A 13852-nucleotide genomic window follows, 5' to 3' on the forward strand; every position below is an offset into this window, starting at 1 on the left:
ACGCATTGGATCGTCTCTGCAACGCTAAATACTTCTCGTCGATGGACCTCAAGTCTGGCTACTGGCAAGTAGAAGTCGATGAGAGGGATCGCGAAAAGACCGCCTTCATCACGCCAGACGGCCTCTATGAGTTCGAGGTTATGCCATTTGGACTGCGCTCGGCGCCAGCAACGTTTCAGCGCGTGATGGACACGGTTTTAGCGGGATTGAAGTGGCAGACCTGTCTTGTTTACTTGGATGACGTCGTCGTCTTCGCAGGAAATTTCGACGATCACTTTAGGCGGCTTGCGACAGTACTAGAGGCCATCAATTCATCAGGGCTTACTCTGAAGCCGGAAACGTGCTGGTTTGCTTACGATGAGCTTCTGTTTCTAGGTCACGTCATCAGCAAATCTGGAGTCCGCCCCCACCCGCAGAAGACAGCTGCTATCGTAAAGTTCCCGCAGCCCATCGACAAGAAGGCAGTGCGTCGATTCATAGGCATGTGTGCCTACTATAGGCTCTTTGTGAAGGACTTTTCACGCATCGCGGAGCCCCTAACACATCTAACCAAATGTGATGTCGAGTTCAAGTGCGAAACGTCGCAAGCCGACGCATTTCAAGAACTCAAACGAATCATGCAGTCGCTGCCGGTACTTGCACAATTCGACGAGGACGCCGATACCGAAATCCACACTGACGCCAGTAGCCTGCTCCTCGGTGGCGTCCTAGTCCAGAGGAAAGAAGGACTTGAACGGGTGATATCTTATGCTAGTTGGTCCCTGTCAAAAGCGGAAGGCAATTATTCTACGACTGAAAAGGAATACCTCGCCATCATTTGGGCTACAGCAAAATTTCCGCCCTTACCTATATGGCAGGTCATTCAAAGTGGTCAGCGAGAATCACGCGCTGTGTTGGCTAGCTAACTTAAAGGTTCCTTCAGGACGGCTGGCGCGGTGGAGCCTCAGACTGCAAGAATATGACGTCACAGTAACCTACAAGTTTGGACGGAAACACTCTGACGCCGACTGCCTATTACGCACCCCATCCATCACCCACCGCAAGACGACGACGACGACGACACCTTCCTTGGAATAATAAGCGCGGAAGATTTCACTAAACAGCAACGAGTAGACCCGGAGCTAAAAGGCCTCGTCGAGTATTTTGGAACGGTACACCGACGTTGTCCCTAGGGCACTTAAGCGTGGATTCTCTTCGTTCACGCTACAAGGCAACCTGCTCGTGAAGAAGAACTTCTCACCAGTGCGCGCCAACAACCTTTTTGTTGTTCCGTTAGCGCAGCGTCCAGAAGTACTGCACGCCCTACATGACGATCCAATCGCTGGGCACCTCGGATTCTCCCGGACGTTGTCGAGGATACAGGAAAGGTATTATTGGCCGCGCCTGACCGCCGACGTCGCCCGTTGTGTAAGAACATGCCGAGACTGTCAGCGACGCAAAACACCACCGACAAGGTCAGCGGGATTACTACAGCCAATCGAGACACCTTGCCGACCATTTCGGCTGATCGGTATGGGCTTGTTGGGACCTTTTCCGAGGTCAACAACCGGAAATAAGTGGATCGTCGTGGTGACGGACTACCTCACCCGCTTCGCTGAAACGAAAGCACTGCCGAAAGGTAGCGCAGCCGAAGTGGCGAAATTCTTTGTCGAAAACATCCTGCTGCAACATGGCGCCCCAGAAGACCTCATCACCGACGGAGGAACGGCCTTTACAGCGGAGTTCATCCAAGCCATTCTGCAGTACAGTCAGACAAGGCACAGGAAGGCAACTGCCTGCCACCCACAGACGAATGGTCTTACGGAGCACCTGAATAAGACCCTCGCCGACATGCTAGCAATGTACGTCGACGTCGAACACAAGACCTGGGATACCGTCCTGCCGTACGTAACATTCGCTTAGAACACGGCGGTGCAAGAAACAACACAGATCACGCCGTTTAAGCTCGTTTACGGCAGGAACCCGACGGCGACGCTCGACGCCATGCTGCCGCACGTCACTGACGAAGAGAATCTTGACGTCGCTACCTATCTATAGTGCGCCGAAGAAGCCCGACAGCTCGCCCACCTACGAATCAAGAACCAGCAGCGTACCGACAACCGACACTACAACCTCCGACGACGCTTCGTCGAGTACCAGCCCGGCGACCGTGTTTGGGTTTGGACCCCGATACGCCGACGACGACTGAGTGAGAAGCTATTGCAACGCTGTTTCATACCCTACAAGGTCATTCGACGTATTTGGGCACTGGACTATGAGGTCGTGCCAGACGGCATTTCGCATTCACAGCGGCGCCGCGCACGATCTGAAGGGGTCCACGTGGTGCGTTTTAAACGATTTTACGGACGCTGATGAACTCACTTATTTTGTTGTTCTCTTTGCTAGGGGTGTTTTTCTTTATTACTTTCGTTTGCAGCATCTGGTCGATGCTTATTAAGAGGGGGGTATTGACACGTGTACTTGTTTGTCTTTATCGGACGACACGTTTCACCGTCTAACAAATGTTATCGCACAGCGCAGGACGCGCCTGCATGTATCGGAAGTTTCTGCAATGTTATCGATGCTTCCATCAGCTGTCTGTGACCGAACCTTGTGTAATCTGATTGCATGTGTGCGCGACACGAATAATGTAGAACTTTGTGGAAGGCCCCCGAGTCCCAGCGATTACTCAGGAACATTCGACGACTGATGTATAAAAGCCGACGCGCTTGCCCCGCTTATCGGATTTTCGACGATCGCCGAGTGTGTTATCGTTGTTCTTGAAATGTAGCCTGCTTTTGAGGGCACAAGTTTTCCCAATAAAACGCTAGTTTCGGTAACTACAGTTTTGCTGCCTTCTTCACCGTCACTACCACGTGACAATACGTTCTGTGGATTAGCTTGTAGTGTTGTGTGATGTCTTGGTACAAGACTAGAGCGTGCATGCGCTCGGGTTCAGATTCCTCGGCGTCGGCTTGGTGGGTCAAATCTCGAGCCACGTGGTTCGCGACCTCGTTGCCAGAAATGCCGTGATGAGCTGATGCCCAGATGATCATGATTGATCTCGTTGGCGGCTTTTGATTGATGATCTTGAGCGTAGTAGTATGAATTCTGCCGCTAGCAAAGTTGCGGCACGTCTATTGGGAGTTGGTCACTATGACTTCAACCTCTGTTTGGGAGAGCGCGTGGGATATAGCCGCTTACTCGGCTTGGAGGCCATTGTTTCGGGTGAGCGAAATGATGCCACGATGTTCTTTCTTGACGACTACGGTGGTTGTTGTGGGTGCGCGTCTGAGGTAAGACCCCGCATCCGTGTAGGCTGTAGAGGGTAAAGTCCCGCATTGCTTCTGTATGGCCAGGGCCCGGGCCTCCCTTGGCTGTGCGTGGTGCACTGGGCGCATGTTGCGAGGTAAAGGACGTGCGGTGATTTTTCTCCGGATGGCATGGGGTAGGCTCACAGTCTGATGCAGCGTATATTTGTGAGGAGGGAGAGAGTCCCAGGCGTAAGAGGAAGGACATCCCTGCTTCCGTAACCGTCAGCCTTGTTCGTTGACAGGATAAATGTGCCTCTGCCTCGATCAGCTCCTCAGCCGTGCTGTGCACTTCTAGTCGTAGTAAGCGTTCTGTGGACGTACTGGTCGGCAGGCCCATCGTCTGCTTATATGCCTTTCTGATCATTGTGTTGATTTTCTTGAATTTCTTCGCGTTGAGTAGTGCGCATGGAATAGCGTAAGTTATTCGAGACGCGACGAAGGCTTGGACAAGCCGAAGCGTGTCCGCCTCCCCCATGCCTCTTGTCTTGGTTGTTATTCACCGGATCATGTGGGTAACTTAGGTTGTTGTATTCTTAAGCTTGTGAATTAATATTGTGTTGGTGCGGTCCTACTGGAAAACCATTCCCAATATCTTTACGCTCTGAGACGGAACGATGGTGTGTCCATCCAGTTGTATGCTGATAGTGGGCGAGTCGGATGTGCGCTTCTTTCGCGGTGAGACCAGGAGTAGCTCCGACTTTTGGGGGGCGCAGCTGAGGCCGCATGACTTGGCATAGTCGCTCACCACGTCTGCCGCATCCTGCAAGCGGCTCTCCATTGCCCCGATGGACCCTGTGTATGACCAGATGGTAATGTCGTCGGCATATAGGCCATGCCGGATCCCCGGGATGTTATTGAGGAGCGGCGGAAGGCCTATTAGGGCGACATTGAAAAGGAGAGGGGATAACACTGCGCCCTGTGGTGTGCCGCGCCCGCCCAGTAGGAAGGACTTTGTGGCTTGGTACCCGACCTTTAGTATGGCTTTTCTATCTGAGAAGAAATATCTGATATAGGAATACATCCTGGCCTCACAGCCCAGCGTGTTTAGACTGTAAGATTGCTGTATGCTTGACGTTATCGAACGCCCCTTTAATATCTAAGGCGAGGATAGCCGTAGGGGAGTTGCGTGTCGCTGGTACAATCTCCTCCTCTTTCAGCTGAAGTAGGATGTCTTGAGTTGAGAGGTGTGGGCGGAATCCCATCATTATTGTTGGAAGTTTCCCCAAGTCTTCCAGGAATGGTTATAGCCGGTTGAGAACGATGAGCTCTAGGAGCTTTCCTACACACGACGTGAGGGAGATCGGTCGTGGGTTCTCAATGGCTGGTGGCTTGCCTGGCTTCGGTAGCAGACGAACGTCGGCCATTTTCCAGTCCTCGGGAAGGTCCTCGGGAAGGTTTCTTTCCCTCCATACTTCGTGAAAATGAGCGGTAAGCTCTAGTAGCGAAGGGTTGTCATGATTGACAAGTGCCTTATTGGTGATTTGGTCCATTCCCGGGGCTGTGTCGAGTCTCAAGCCCATTATCGCCGCTGTTACTTCATGTAGATGAACGTCCTCATCTAGGAGCTGGTTCGGGGTGCCGGTGTAAGGTGGCAGTGACTCCGATGGCTGTGTGGGGAAGTACTGGGCTTTGAGTCAAAAGGAGGTCCACCTCGTTTCCTGGAAATTGGAGGATTACTCGGGCCATATTGTGGTGGGATTCCGCTTTGCTGCTAGCCGGGTTGGTTAAATACCTCAATAACTTCCACATCTTGGAAGTATTCAGTCTTCCTCTCAAGCTGTCGCAGAGGTATTGCCAATTTTCTCGGCATAGCGTAGTAGCGTATTCAGCAGCCTCTTGTGTAAGTAGTGCGATTCGCGTCTTGAGCTTGCGATTAATTCTTTGCCTTTTCACACGCGTCAGCAGGCTAGGCCGTGCTTCCCACCTGTGGAGTAAGCGAGCGTCGATGCTCCGAGTGGTGCTGGATGTTTCGAGCATTTTGGTGGGCGCCTTCACATCCTGGGGAAGCTGAGTGGCCCAATGCTTAATTGACTGAAGCTGTTGTCTCTGTTCGTTTGTAGCTCTTTGTTCTCTTATCTCCCGCAGCTTGGTCCAATCCGTGAGGCGAGCAGTGCCTATCCTGGCTTTCTATTCGAGCCCATGGAGAGTGGTGGCTAGCAGCGCGTGGTCGCTGCCTAGGTACTCCTCCAGATTGGTCCAGCAAGCTTGGAGGATCTTGTTATGAGGTTTAAGTCGGGGCTCGTGTCTCTTGTAACACTTGTGCCGAGCCTCGAGCTATTCCTTGGATCGCTGACGAGTGTGAGATCCATGTCCTCAATAACTTTGTGAGGCAGGTTTCCCCTGGGGTTAGTGTACGTATAACACCAGAGGGGGTGGGCTGCATTGAAGTCGCCCACTATTAGAAGCAGATGGTTGCCTGCTGCAGGCGTGGCTTGCTCCAAAACCTGTTTGAGGACGAATGGCGCGCTTTTCGGCCAACAGTAGACGTTTAGAACGAACATAGGACCCTTCTTCTTTGTTGCCTGCGGGATAATTTCGAGCAGAATGGCAAGCGGTTCGGATTGTTGGAGATGGTGTTGAACGGCCACTAGCTTCTTACTGACCAGGGTGTGAAGGCTCTCACCTGTATCGGTGTCATACGTGACTTATACGGGCAGGCGGACGTGTGTGTTCGTTTCTTGCAGTGCGATGATTTCAGGTGATTCAGCCACACGGTTGTTTCGCCTGGGAAGCCCCCGCGCTTACTAAATATATGTTGAGGAGGAGCCATCTTGGTTATTAAGGGGTGGTGATGCGTGCAAAAGATGGGGTTCTGGTGAGCCTAGAGAATCTGACAGATCTGGCAGGGTCTGATGAGCTGTTTTCTTGGGGCGCCGGCTTCGACGAGCTGGCAGTGCTAGTATGCGTTCCTCTAGCCTCATGATACGTTCCGGCATCTGAAGGTAAGGGTGTTGCTGTTGAGTTGCGAATTGTTGTTGCGCCGCTGACTGTTGTACAGCTGTGACTGGTTGCATAGTAGTTTGTGGCGATATCTGAAGGCTCTGAATGGCCTTTGCTACTATCTACCCTACCTTCTGGCGAGTGGCATATTGGACGGGTATGGCTCCCTGCGGTGGAGTGGGCTGCGCGGTTGCTCGTTGCGGTGCCGAATTTGGAGTGACTGTGTGCGCTGGCTGCTCTTCCCGTTTCCGCTTTTCCGGGGGTGGGGTTGAAGTGTTTTGTGTAGGGGTAGTTCTATTTCTTCCAAACAATTCATCTTTAAGTGCTACAAACTCTGTGTGCACGTTAGTGATTTCTGCTTTGAGTGTTGCGTTCTCTTCAGTGAGACGCCTAATGTGGGCGTGTGCCTGTACCAGCTCTGTATCAACAGGGGGGGTACGAGCTTTGGGAGAAGCAACCTGTGCCCAGCTCAGCTGCTGCGTGACCTGCGCTGCTCCCTTGCTTCCTTTCCTGCAACTTGCGGAACGACCACGGCTTGAGGTCCTGCCATGAGACGGCGTCCAAAGAGCGAACAAAGCTGTAGATCAGGGGGTGTACGTAGTACGTCCGCAGTGTGGCTACTGTAGACATGAGGGCTTGGTCTACATGTCTCTAGGAAACATTAGGAAATAAATTTGTTTGCTATAAATGTGATGCGCGTTATCATACTTATGCCGTCGCGCCAGATGCGTTCTCGATATCGGATGACAGGTTTTGCGAAGACAGTTTGCAAGTGGTCGCTAAGACTGGGCTTTGTTTTTTTATTAGCCTGTTTCTTTTTTGTTGTTGCTGCAATTTACAAAGGTTGAAACTAAGTTTTGACTGATTCATCAGGTTGCTAGTGCTTTTGAAATGCTGTAACCACAGGAAAGAAAGGTGGCCTCTCCTATCAGAGTGTACACAATCACTATAGCACGATCTCGAACTTGATCACTTGCCGTGAGGTAGTCTAAAAAGTGCGATAACAACTCTGTAAATAAGTAGTAGCCCGATAGCCCCAGCATTGAATTCAGCGACCACCGATAATTGTACTAAAGTTTTGAGAGCATCACTTCGGCAAAGTAAGCACTTTGCTGTTTGTTCTCGTCTTCATCATTCTTTGAGCCACTTCCCAGCACGCAGCCAACAGCAGCGCACTGCCATGTAAGCATATCTTAGCGTAAAGTACTACCTAATCAAGCACACTAAATTATGATGTTGTAGTCAACATTACCATACGCCCCTCTGGCCGCTTACAGACGGCGCCTAACAGCTTGCATGACTGCCGATGTTTGACGTGCGCCACTAATGCAATAACACTATACAGACAAACGCCCATGATGCAAGCCTGCATAGACTCGATGATATTCCAGGCAGCGCTACAGGCTAGTATATGTCCTTACCTTTAAAAAATAGCCCACATGTTTAGTGGCATGTTCACGGGGCACACGCGCACGGCAGTATTTTGCGACCTTCAAAGGCAACTTACCGGGCTTCAAAATAGAAGCAAGCGGCTTCCTTTCATTTAGTGGATGACGGTATACGCTTTCTCAGCAGGTTCTAAGGAAAACACTGTTCATCCCATCCCCTATTATAAATGTGACAGGTAGCCAGGCGGGTCATCCCGTCTAGTCGTTCTGATGAAGAGAACGCTCGTACAAAGCAAGGACGGCTTCGAATTCTTTTTCCTCGACCGAACGGCACCGGCGCAGTGTGAATTCGGTATATGATGGTACCGCCAGCTTCCAGCGAGACGTGTTTAAGTAGTAATACTCTTGTAGAAAATATGTGCGCAAACTTCATTCTGTCAGTTGCCAAGGTAGCGAGGGCACTAAACGAGTGACGTTGGCCAGGGCTTGTTCCCGGACGCCGAACAGCTCTCCATGTGCGGGATAAATGCTTTATTCTTTGTGTTTATTTTGCATAACTGTTTTATTTGGGTCATTTTTGTTGTATCTGGCACTTAGGCTGTATGCTTAGTAGTGAGCAGTAATGACTAATAATGACTGAAATGACTTGTAAAGACAACTAATTACGATGATATGAGCAACATATCTAAAGACGGCTTGTAATGACCCCAATTGATTACAAATGACTAAAAATGCTGAGTAGTTGGCAGTAATGACTAAAAGAAAGAAGGGAAAGAGAAGAGGCAAAGAGAAAGATGCGAATGATAAGAGGAGGAAGAGAAGGCTTTCGCCGTTCACCTTTTAAGAGATATCTTAAGAGACCCTGTCACTTTTCTACCACTTGCTCCTCATGTCAGTACATTTCAGAAGTTATAAATTCAGAAGTTACTAATAAAGTTTGTGCATGTATATGTCCGTTTCTCGCACTCACGACTATAAATTGAAGGATATCTGCAGTGCCCTGTCGGCGTCTTTCTACTTTTATATGTATGCGTGCCAGCCGGCACAGTGCCTTTGATTAGGTTCTAGCCAGAGGCTACACCATGCGTGCAACAGTCCTCCATAACATGCTTATACACCGGCTAACGAGCACTTCAATTGGACCGAGATTACCTCGCGCTGGTTGCTTGTTGAAAACTCACACGGATATGTAGTGGCCACCACTAGGCGGTGGCACATGATAAGCGGGCGCGCATGATAAAGAAGATATACTACAATCGAGCGAGGGAATAACGTTAAAATAAAGGTGTTTCCAGTGTACGTCGGTACGGCTTTCTCTGTCTCGCCCCAATCTACGCTAGAGTGGTGACCCAATCAAACGCGGTATCACAATTACAGTATGACAACGACTATATGACGACGACTAAGACGAAGATAGCATGACAACGGTATGAGGACAATTAGATGACGACGTGTGTATGACGACAATGGCGTGACGACGACTGCATCAAGAGACTTGTATGACGACGATGGTGTGACGAGTACGAAGCTAGAGTGACGCCGCTGGCCCGACCACGACGGCATGACTACGGTGTGACAACGGGCGCATGATAGTGACTGCCTGATGATGACGCAATGACGACGATGGTCGACAACGGCGAATAATGACGATCGAATGATAACAGCATGATTACAATAGAATGACAATAAACAGTCGCGTTGATGGAACGACGAAGGCGGTATGGCGACGGCTGCATAACGACAAAGGGATGACATCACTGACGTGATCACACTGGTAAAACGACAGTGGGATGACGGCGGCATGACAATGATATTGGGATGACTGTGTGACGACAATGGCGTGACAATGACGGCTGGCGAGTGTCGGATGACGACGATGGAATGACCACGACGGAATCATGACCACGCGCGCATACTTTGTGGCCGAAGCTATTAGACAACTCGGACCCCTGGGTCGGCGTAGAAGGCGTGACGACGACGGCACAACGAGAGTCAGATGACGAAGCTGGAATGACGGCAAATAAATAAAATTATGGCGGTTTACATGCCAAAACGACAATCTGATTATGACGCACGCCATAGTGGGTACTCCGGAATAATTTTGACAAACTGGGGTTCTTTAACGTGTCCCTAAATCTAAGTACACGGGTGTTTTTGCATTTCGTCTCCATCGAAATGCGGCCGCCGTGTCCGGGATTTGATCCAGGATTTGAGAGAGAGAGAGAGAGAGAGAGAGACAAAAGGGGAAGAAAGACAACAAAGCATTAAGCAACCACGGCGGGTAATGACGACGATGGAATGACTAAACGGGCATCGCTAACACAAGCACATACCAAGTGGCCCAAGATTGTAGATAACATGGGTCACTGGGTGGGCGTAAGAGGAGGACGGACGGACAGACAGACAGACAGACGGACTCACTCACTCACTCACTCACTCACTCACTCGCTCACTCACTCACTCACTCACTCACTCACTCACTCACTCACTCACTCACTCACTCACTCACTCACTCACTCACTCACTAACTCTAAACGGCTGAAGTAGGCAAAGAATGCTAACCGCATCATTACTCTCAATTTCTTCCGTTGTTTTAAGCACCCTTGGAGGTCCTCTTCTCTTAAGCGGTTCAACAGCGGTGTCATTTCCGTTTGAATTGTCTTTACAGCCCTGAGATTCAGTCCCCGGAGCACCAGTTGGCATTTGCGGGAAGAAAAGCGCCGCAAGGGAAAACAATGCGGCAAGTAGGGAGGGTGTTCCTGCATTTATAGTGATGGAATAGTGATGATGTATCTGTGTGCCGAAAACTCACGCACTATCAGTCCAGATTTCGCACGGGAATTATCGTGGGGGGGGAATTCAGCGCCCCTCTTTCGACAGTTCTGGTCGCACGCCCTACGTAGGACGCTTCAGGACCTCCACGTAGAAAGTTGCCTTGACAGTTTCACCGTCAGGTGGAAATACGTGGTGAGCAATTCCATGGCAGTCGAAAACACGATCAATACGACCTCAATTTCGCTTTGTTCTCCCGTTGTTTGTTGCCTTGACTCGCCTTTATTTTTCCGCTCCGTGCTCTGCGATTTCATCTCGATGTTGTAATCGTAAATTTAGGTTTCGTCGGCAGTGACTACCATTTGCAAGAATTTATCGTTTTCATCTGAAGTTTTCCGATCAATGCAACATTCATTCTAACGCAAGTTGTGCTGTGTAGTCGGCAATCCGACGCCGTCTTGGCAGAAACCTTTTTCATTTCCAACTGTTTAGTCAAAATCGTGTTAACGGACAACTTTCTCAGACTGACTGCTTCTGATATCATTCTAACAGTCATTCGCTGGTCATTGAACACAAGAGAACGCGCACGATCGATGGTTCAATCTTCGCACGAGGGGGAGGGCAGTCCTTATCGTGTACCGTCTTTACCATCTTCACGTCCTTCCTGCAAATGCTGCACCTCCTCGAACGCAGTTCTTTCCTTTTAGGCATCGTTTTCTTTTTGCCTTTTGCAACATTTGATAAATTTCTGCACCACTCTTGCCCAGCTTTACAACTAATGTCATATTGATCTTTTGTGTTAATCAATCTCCATTTCGACAAAGACTCAAAATTATTTGCCCCAAAAGTGCACGATATATGGAGACGACATAACGCTGTGGGTGGAAGGGGTGCAGCGATGCCCACATCGAATCCACTCTATAGGCGGCCGTCGACGCGATCGAAGACTCGACGGAACGGGGCTCAGATGCTCGCCGAGCAAGTTGGAGCTCCTCGTATACCCGCCCGTCAAGCACCGCGAACCCAAGAGCAACCCGAAAGAGTACGAGGCAATCAAAGTCAAGATCAGAGAAGGAAATGTAATCCCAACAGTCAACGAGATCGGGGTGTTGGGAATGACGATCGAGATGCACGGCAGAAACGGCGAGACTGTCACTCGGCTCATGACAAAAGCGGCGAACACCACGAGACTACTCAAGTGTGTCACAACCAAGAAAAGCGGAATGAGGGAAGAGAGCCTGATCAGACTCATCCACTCGTTCGGCATATGCCACGTAGCGTACGTGGCGGCCTACCACAAGTGGAAGAACAGCGAGAGAGACAAGATAGATGTACTCATCCGCAGAGCCTACAATGTGGCACTGGGGCTGTTCGAAACAACGAGCACCAACCGCCTCCTGCAGCTGGGGGTGCACAACACTGCTAGAGGAGATAGTGGAGGCCCAACGCGCCGCTCAATTTGAAAGGCTCTCTACGATCAAGGCCAGCCGGAAAATCCTAGATAACCTGGGAATTGGATACCAAGGCAGGAAGCAGACGCAGCTTCCCATCAGAGTGGACTCGACACCGAGGAACATGCGCCCAGGGTATAACAAAGGGAGGAGAGCGGCGAGAGCCAAGGCGCTAATAGACGAGCACGCGGCCTACGGACACGCACGCTACATGGGCGCAGCTGAGTACGCCAAGCTACACGGCTTCACGACGGTTGTCGTCGACGCAACCGGCACCGTTCGCACGACCGCCAGCATGAGATGCACCAAGGCAGAGCAAGCGGAGGAGGTGGCCACGACTGTCACACGGTGCTGTGTGACTCGAGGCAGGCGGTGAAAAATTACCCCAAAGGCTGGATAGCAAATGAAGTGGTGCGCATACTGCAGACATCAAAGAACGACGAGGGCAGCAAACCACAAATGAGAATCAACTGGTCCCCGGCGCACGCGGGCGAGGCATCGGACTGCAACGCCAACCACAATGAGACGGCACACGCCGAGGCGCGCGCGCTAACTGACCGCGCCTCGGTAGACTGGCCTCTGCGGTTCATCACCAAGGACCGAATGACCGAATACAACGAGATAACCAAGGCTTTCGCCTGGCTCGCAGAACCCTCCCACCCCCTTGCTCGGGGCTGAGTCGAGATCAAGCCGTTTTATTCAGTCAGCTGCAGACGGGCTCACTCCCAAGACCGTCGCTCATGCACAGAATGTATCCCGAGTTGCACCCGACGGACAAGTGCAGAGTCTGCCAAAGGGAGACGGCCGGCTTCACACACATGCTGTGCAATTTCATCAAGTATCAGGAAGAAGCCAAGTCTGGGACGATCACGCCGCGACTCTAAGCAGCCGCAGGGAGCGACAATCCAAAAGAACAACTCTGGGCTGTCCAGCAGATCATCGAGGCGATGGCCCGGCCGGCGCAGGGCGAGCCGGCAACGGCGAGCGGGGACTCACGCCGTGCGGCCAGCGCCCAGAGGACGATCCGTAGTGCGCGTTTTACTGCAGGCTCAAAGAAACGTTTTACCAATGCAATCCCCAAAAGGGCACGCATAAAATTCTGCCTTGCCATACAACAGTCCTGCTTGTTCTGAGGTCACGCTGGTTCTTTCGAGCGAAGAGAGTGGTGCCCCTACATCCTCTCCTGGTTCTTTGCCGACCTAATGCGAGAATTTCTGAGACAAACCCCCGACATATGCTTAAGTGCTGCAATGGTTTAAAAGCATGCGCATCTGCAGAAAATAACGCGCCCAACCTGGGCAACAGGCTTTGCTATTTCACGAAATTGAAGCATAATTTTTATGCCTCCAGGTTGTCTCCAGCAAACCGAGACCTCGGACTGCGTCTATGATTATTGTTCCGTGTAACTTCCAGAATGCGTCGCAGTCCCTTGATTAAGAAAAGGTGTAACATAATTTGGTGCACAAAGAAAGCATTTGATTTAAATGCACAGAACGCTTATCACAGTTTCTTGAAGTTTCGATTTGCAGTCAATATTATCAACTTTTTACTGTAAAACGAAAGAATGCTTTTTTCAAACTGCTTGAGCGATGTTACTGAAATTTGCTTCACTACAGAGCAGAAGTTCAGTTCTAATTACTGTAGCAAGCAGAATATTCGTTTGGGTCCTAGTATATTATTAGAAAAAAATGCAGGAAATTGGCAAGCTTCAAAAAAAAAAAAGAAAGTTCGGCAGCGGGTTACACTCCTGTAACACGTGAATACGAAAGCCTGCTGCACACGTGGTAATGCATAAAGTTATACCATGGGAGTGGTCAGGCTTGTTGCAAGACATAAGGAGCCGCAGTATGAAGTAAACGTAGAGCGCTATAGGTCGACCGTCCGTCCGACAAATGCGAGCACCTAATGCACTACCTACAGCTTCTTTCGTTCTTTCTTTCGTTCTCTCTTTCTTTCTTTCTTTTTTCGTTCTTTTATTGTTCCTTCGTTTTTTTTTTTGTTTTGTGCT

The 13852-nt window shown here is 50.4% G+C and overlaps 1 pseudogene; it reads left to right on the forward strand.

Moving 5' to 3' along the window:
• The first annotated feature begins 6084 nt into the window (after positions 1 to 6084).
• Positions 6085 to 12977, forward strand: LOC126516603 (uncharacterized; annotated as a pseudogene).
• Positions 12978 to 13852: the final 875 nt, after the last annotated feature.

This window comes from Dermacentor andersoni, chromosome 1, assembly GCF_023375885.2.
Source record: "Dermacentor andersoni chromosome 1, qqDerAnde1_hic_scaffold, whole genome shotgun sequence".
NCBI lineage: Eukaryota > Metazoa > Arthropoda > Arachnida > Ixodida > Ixodidae > Dermacentor > Dermacentor andersoni.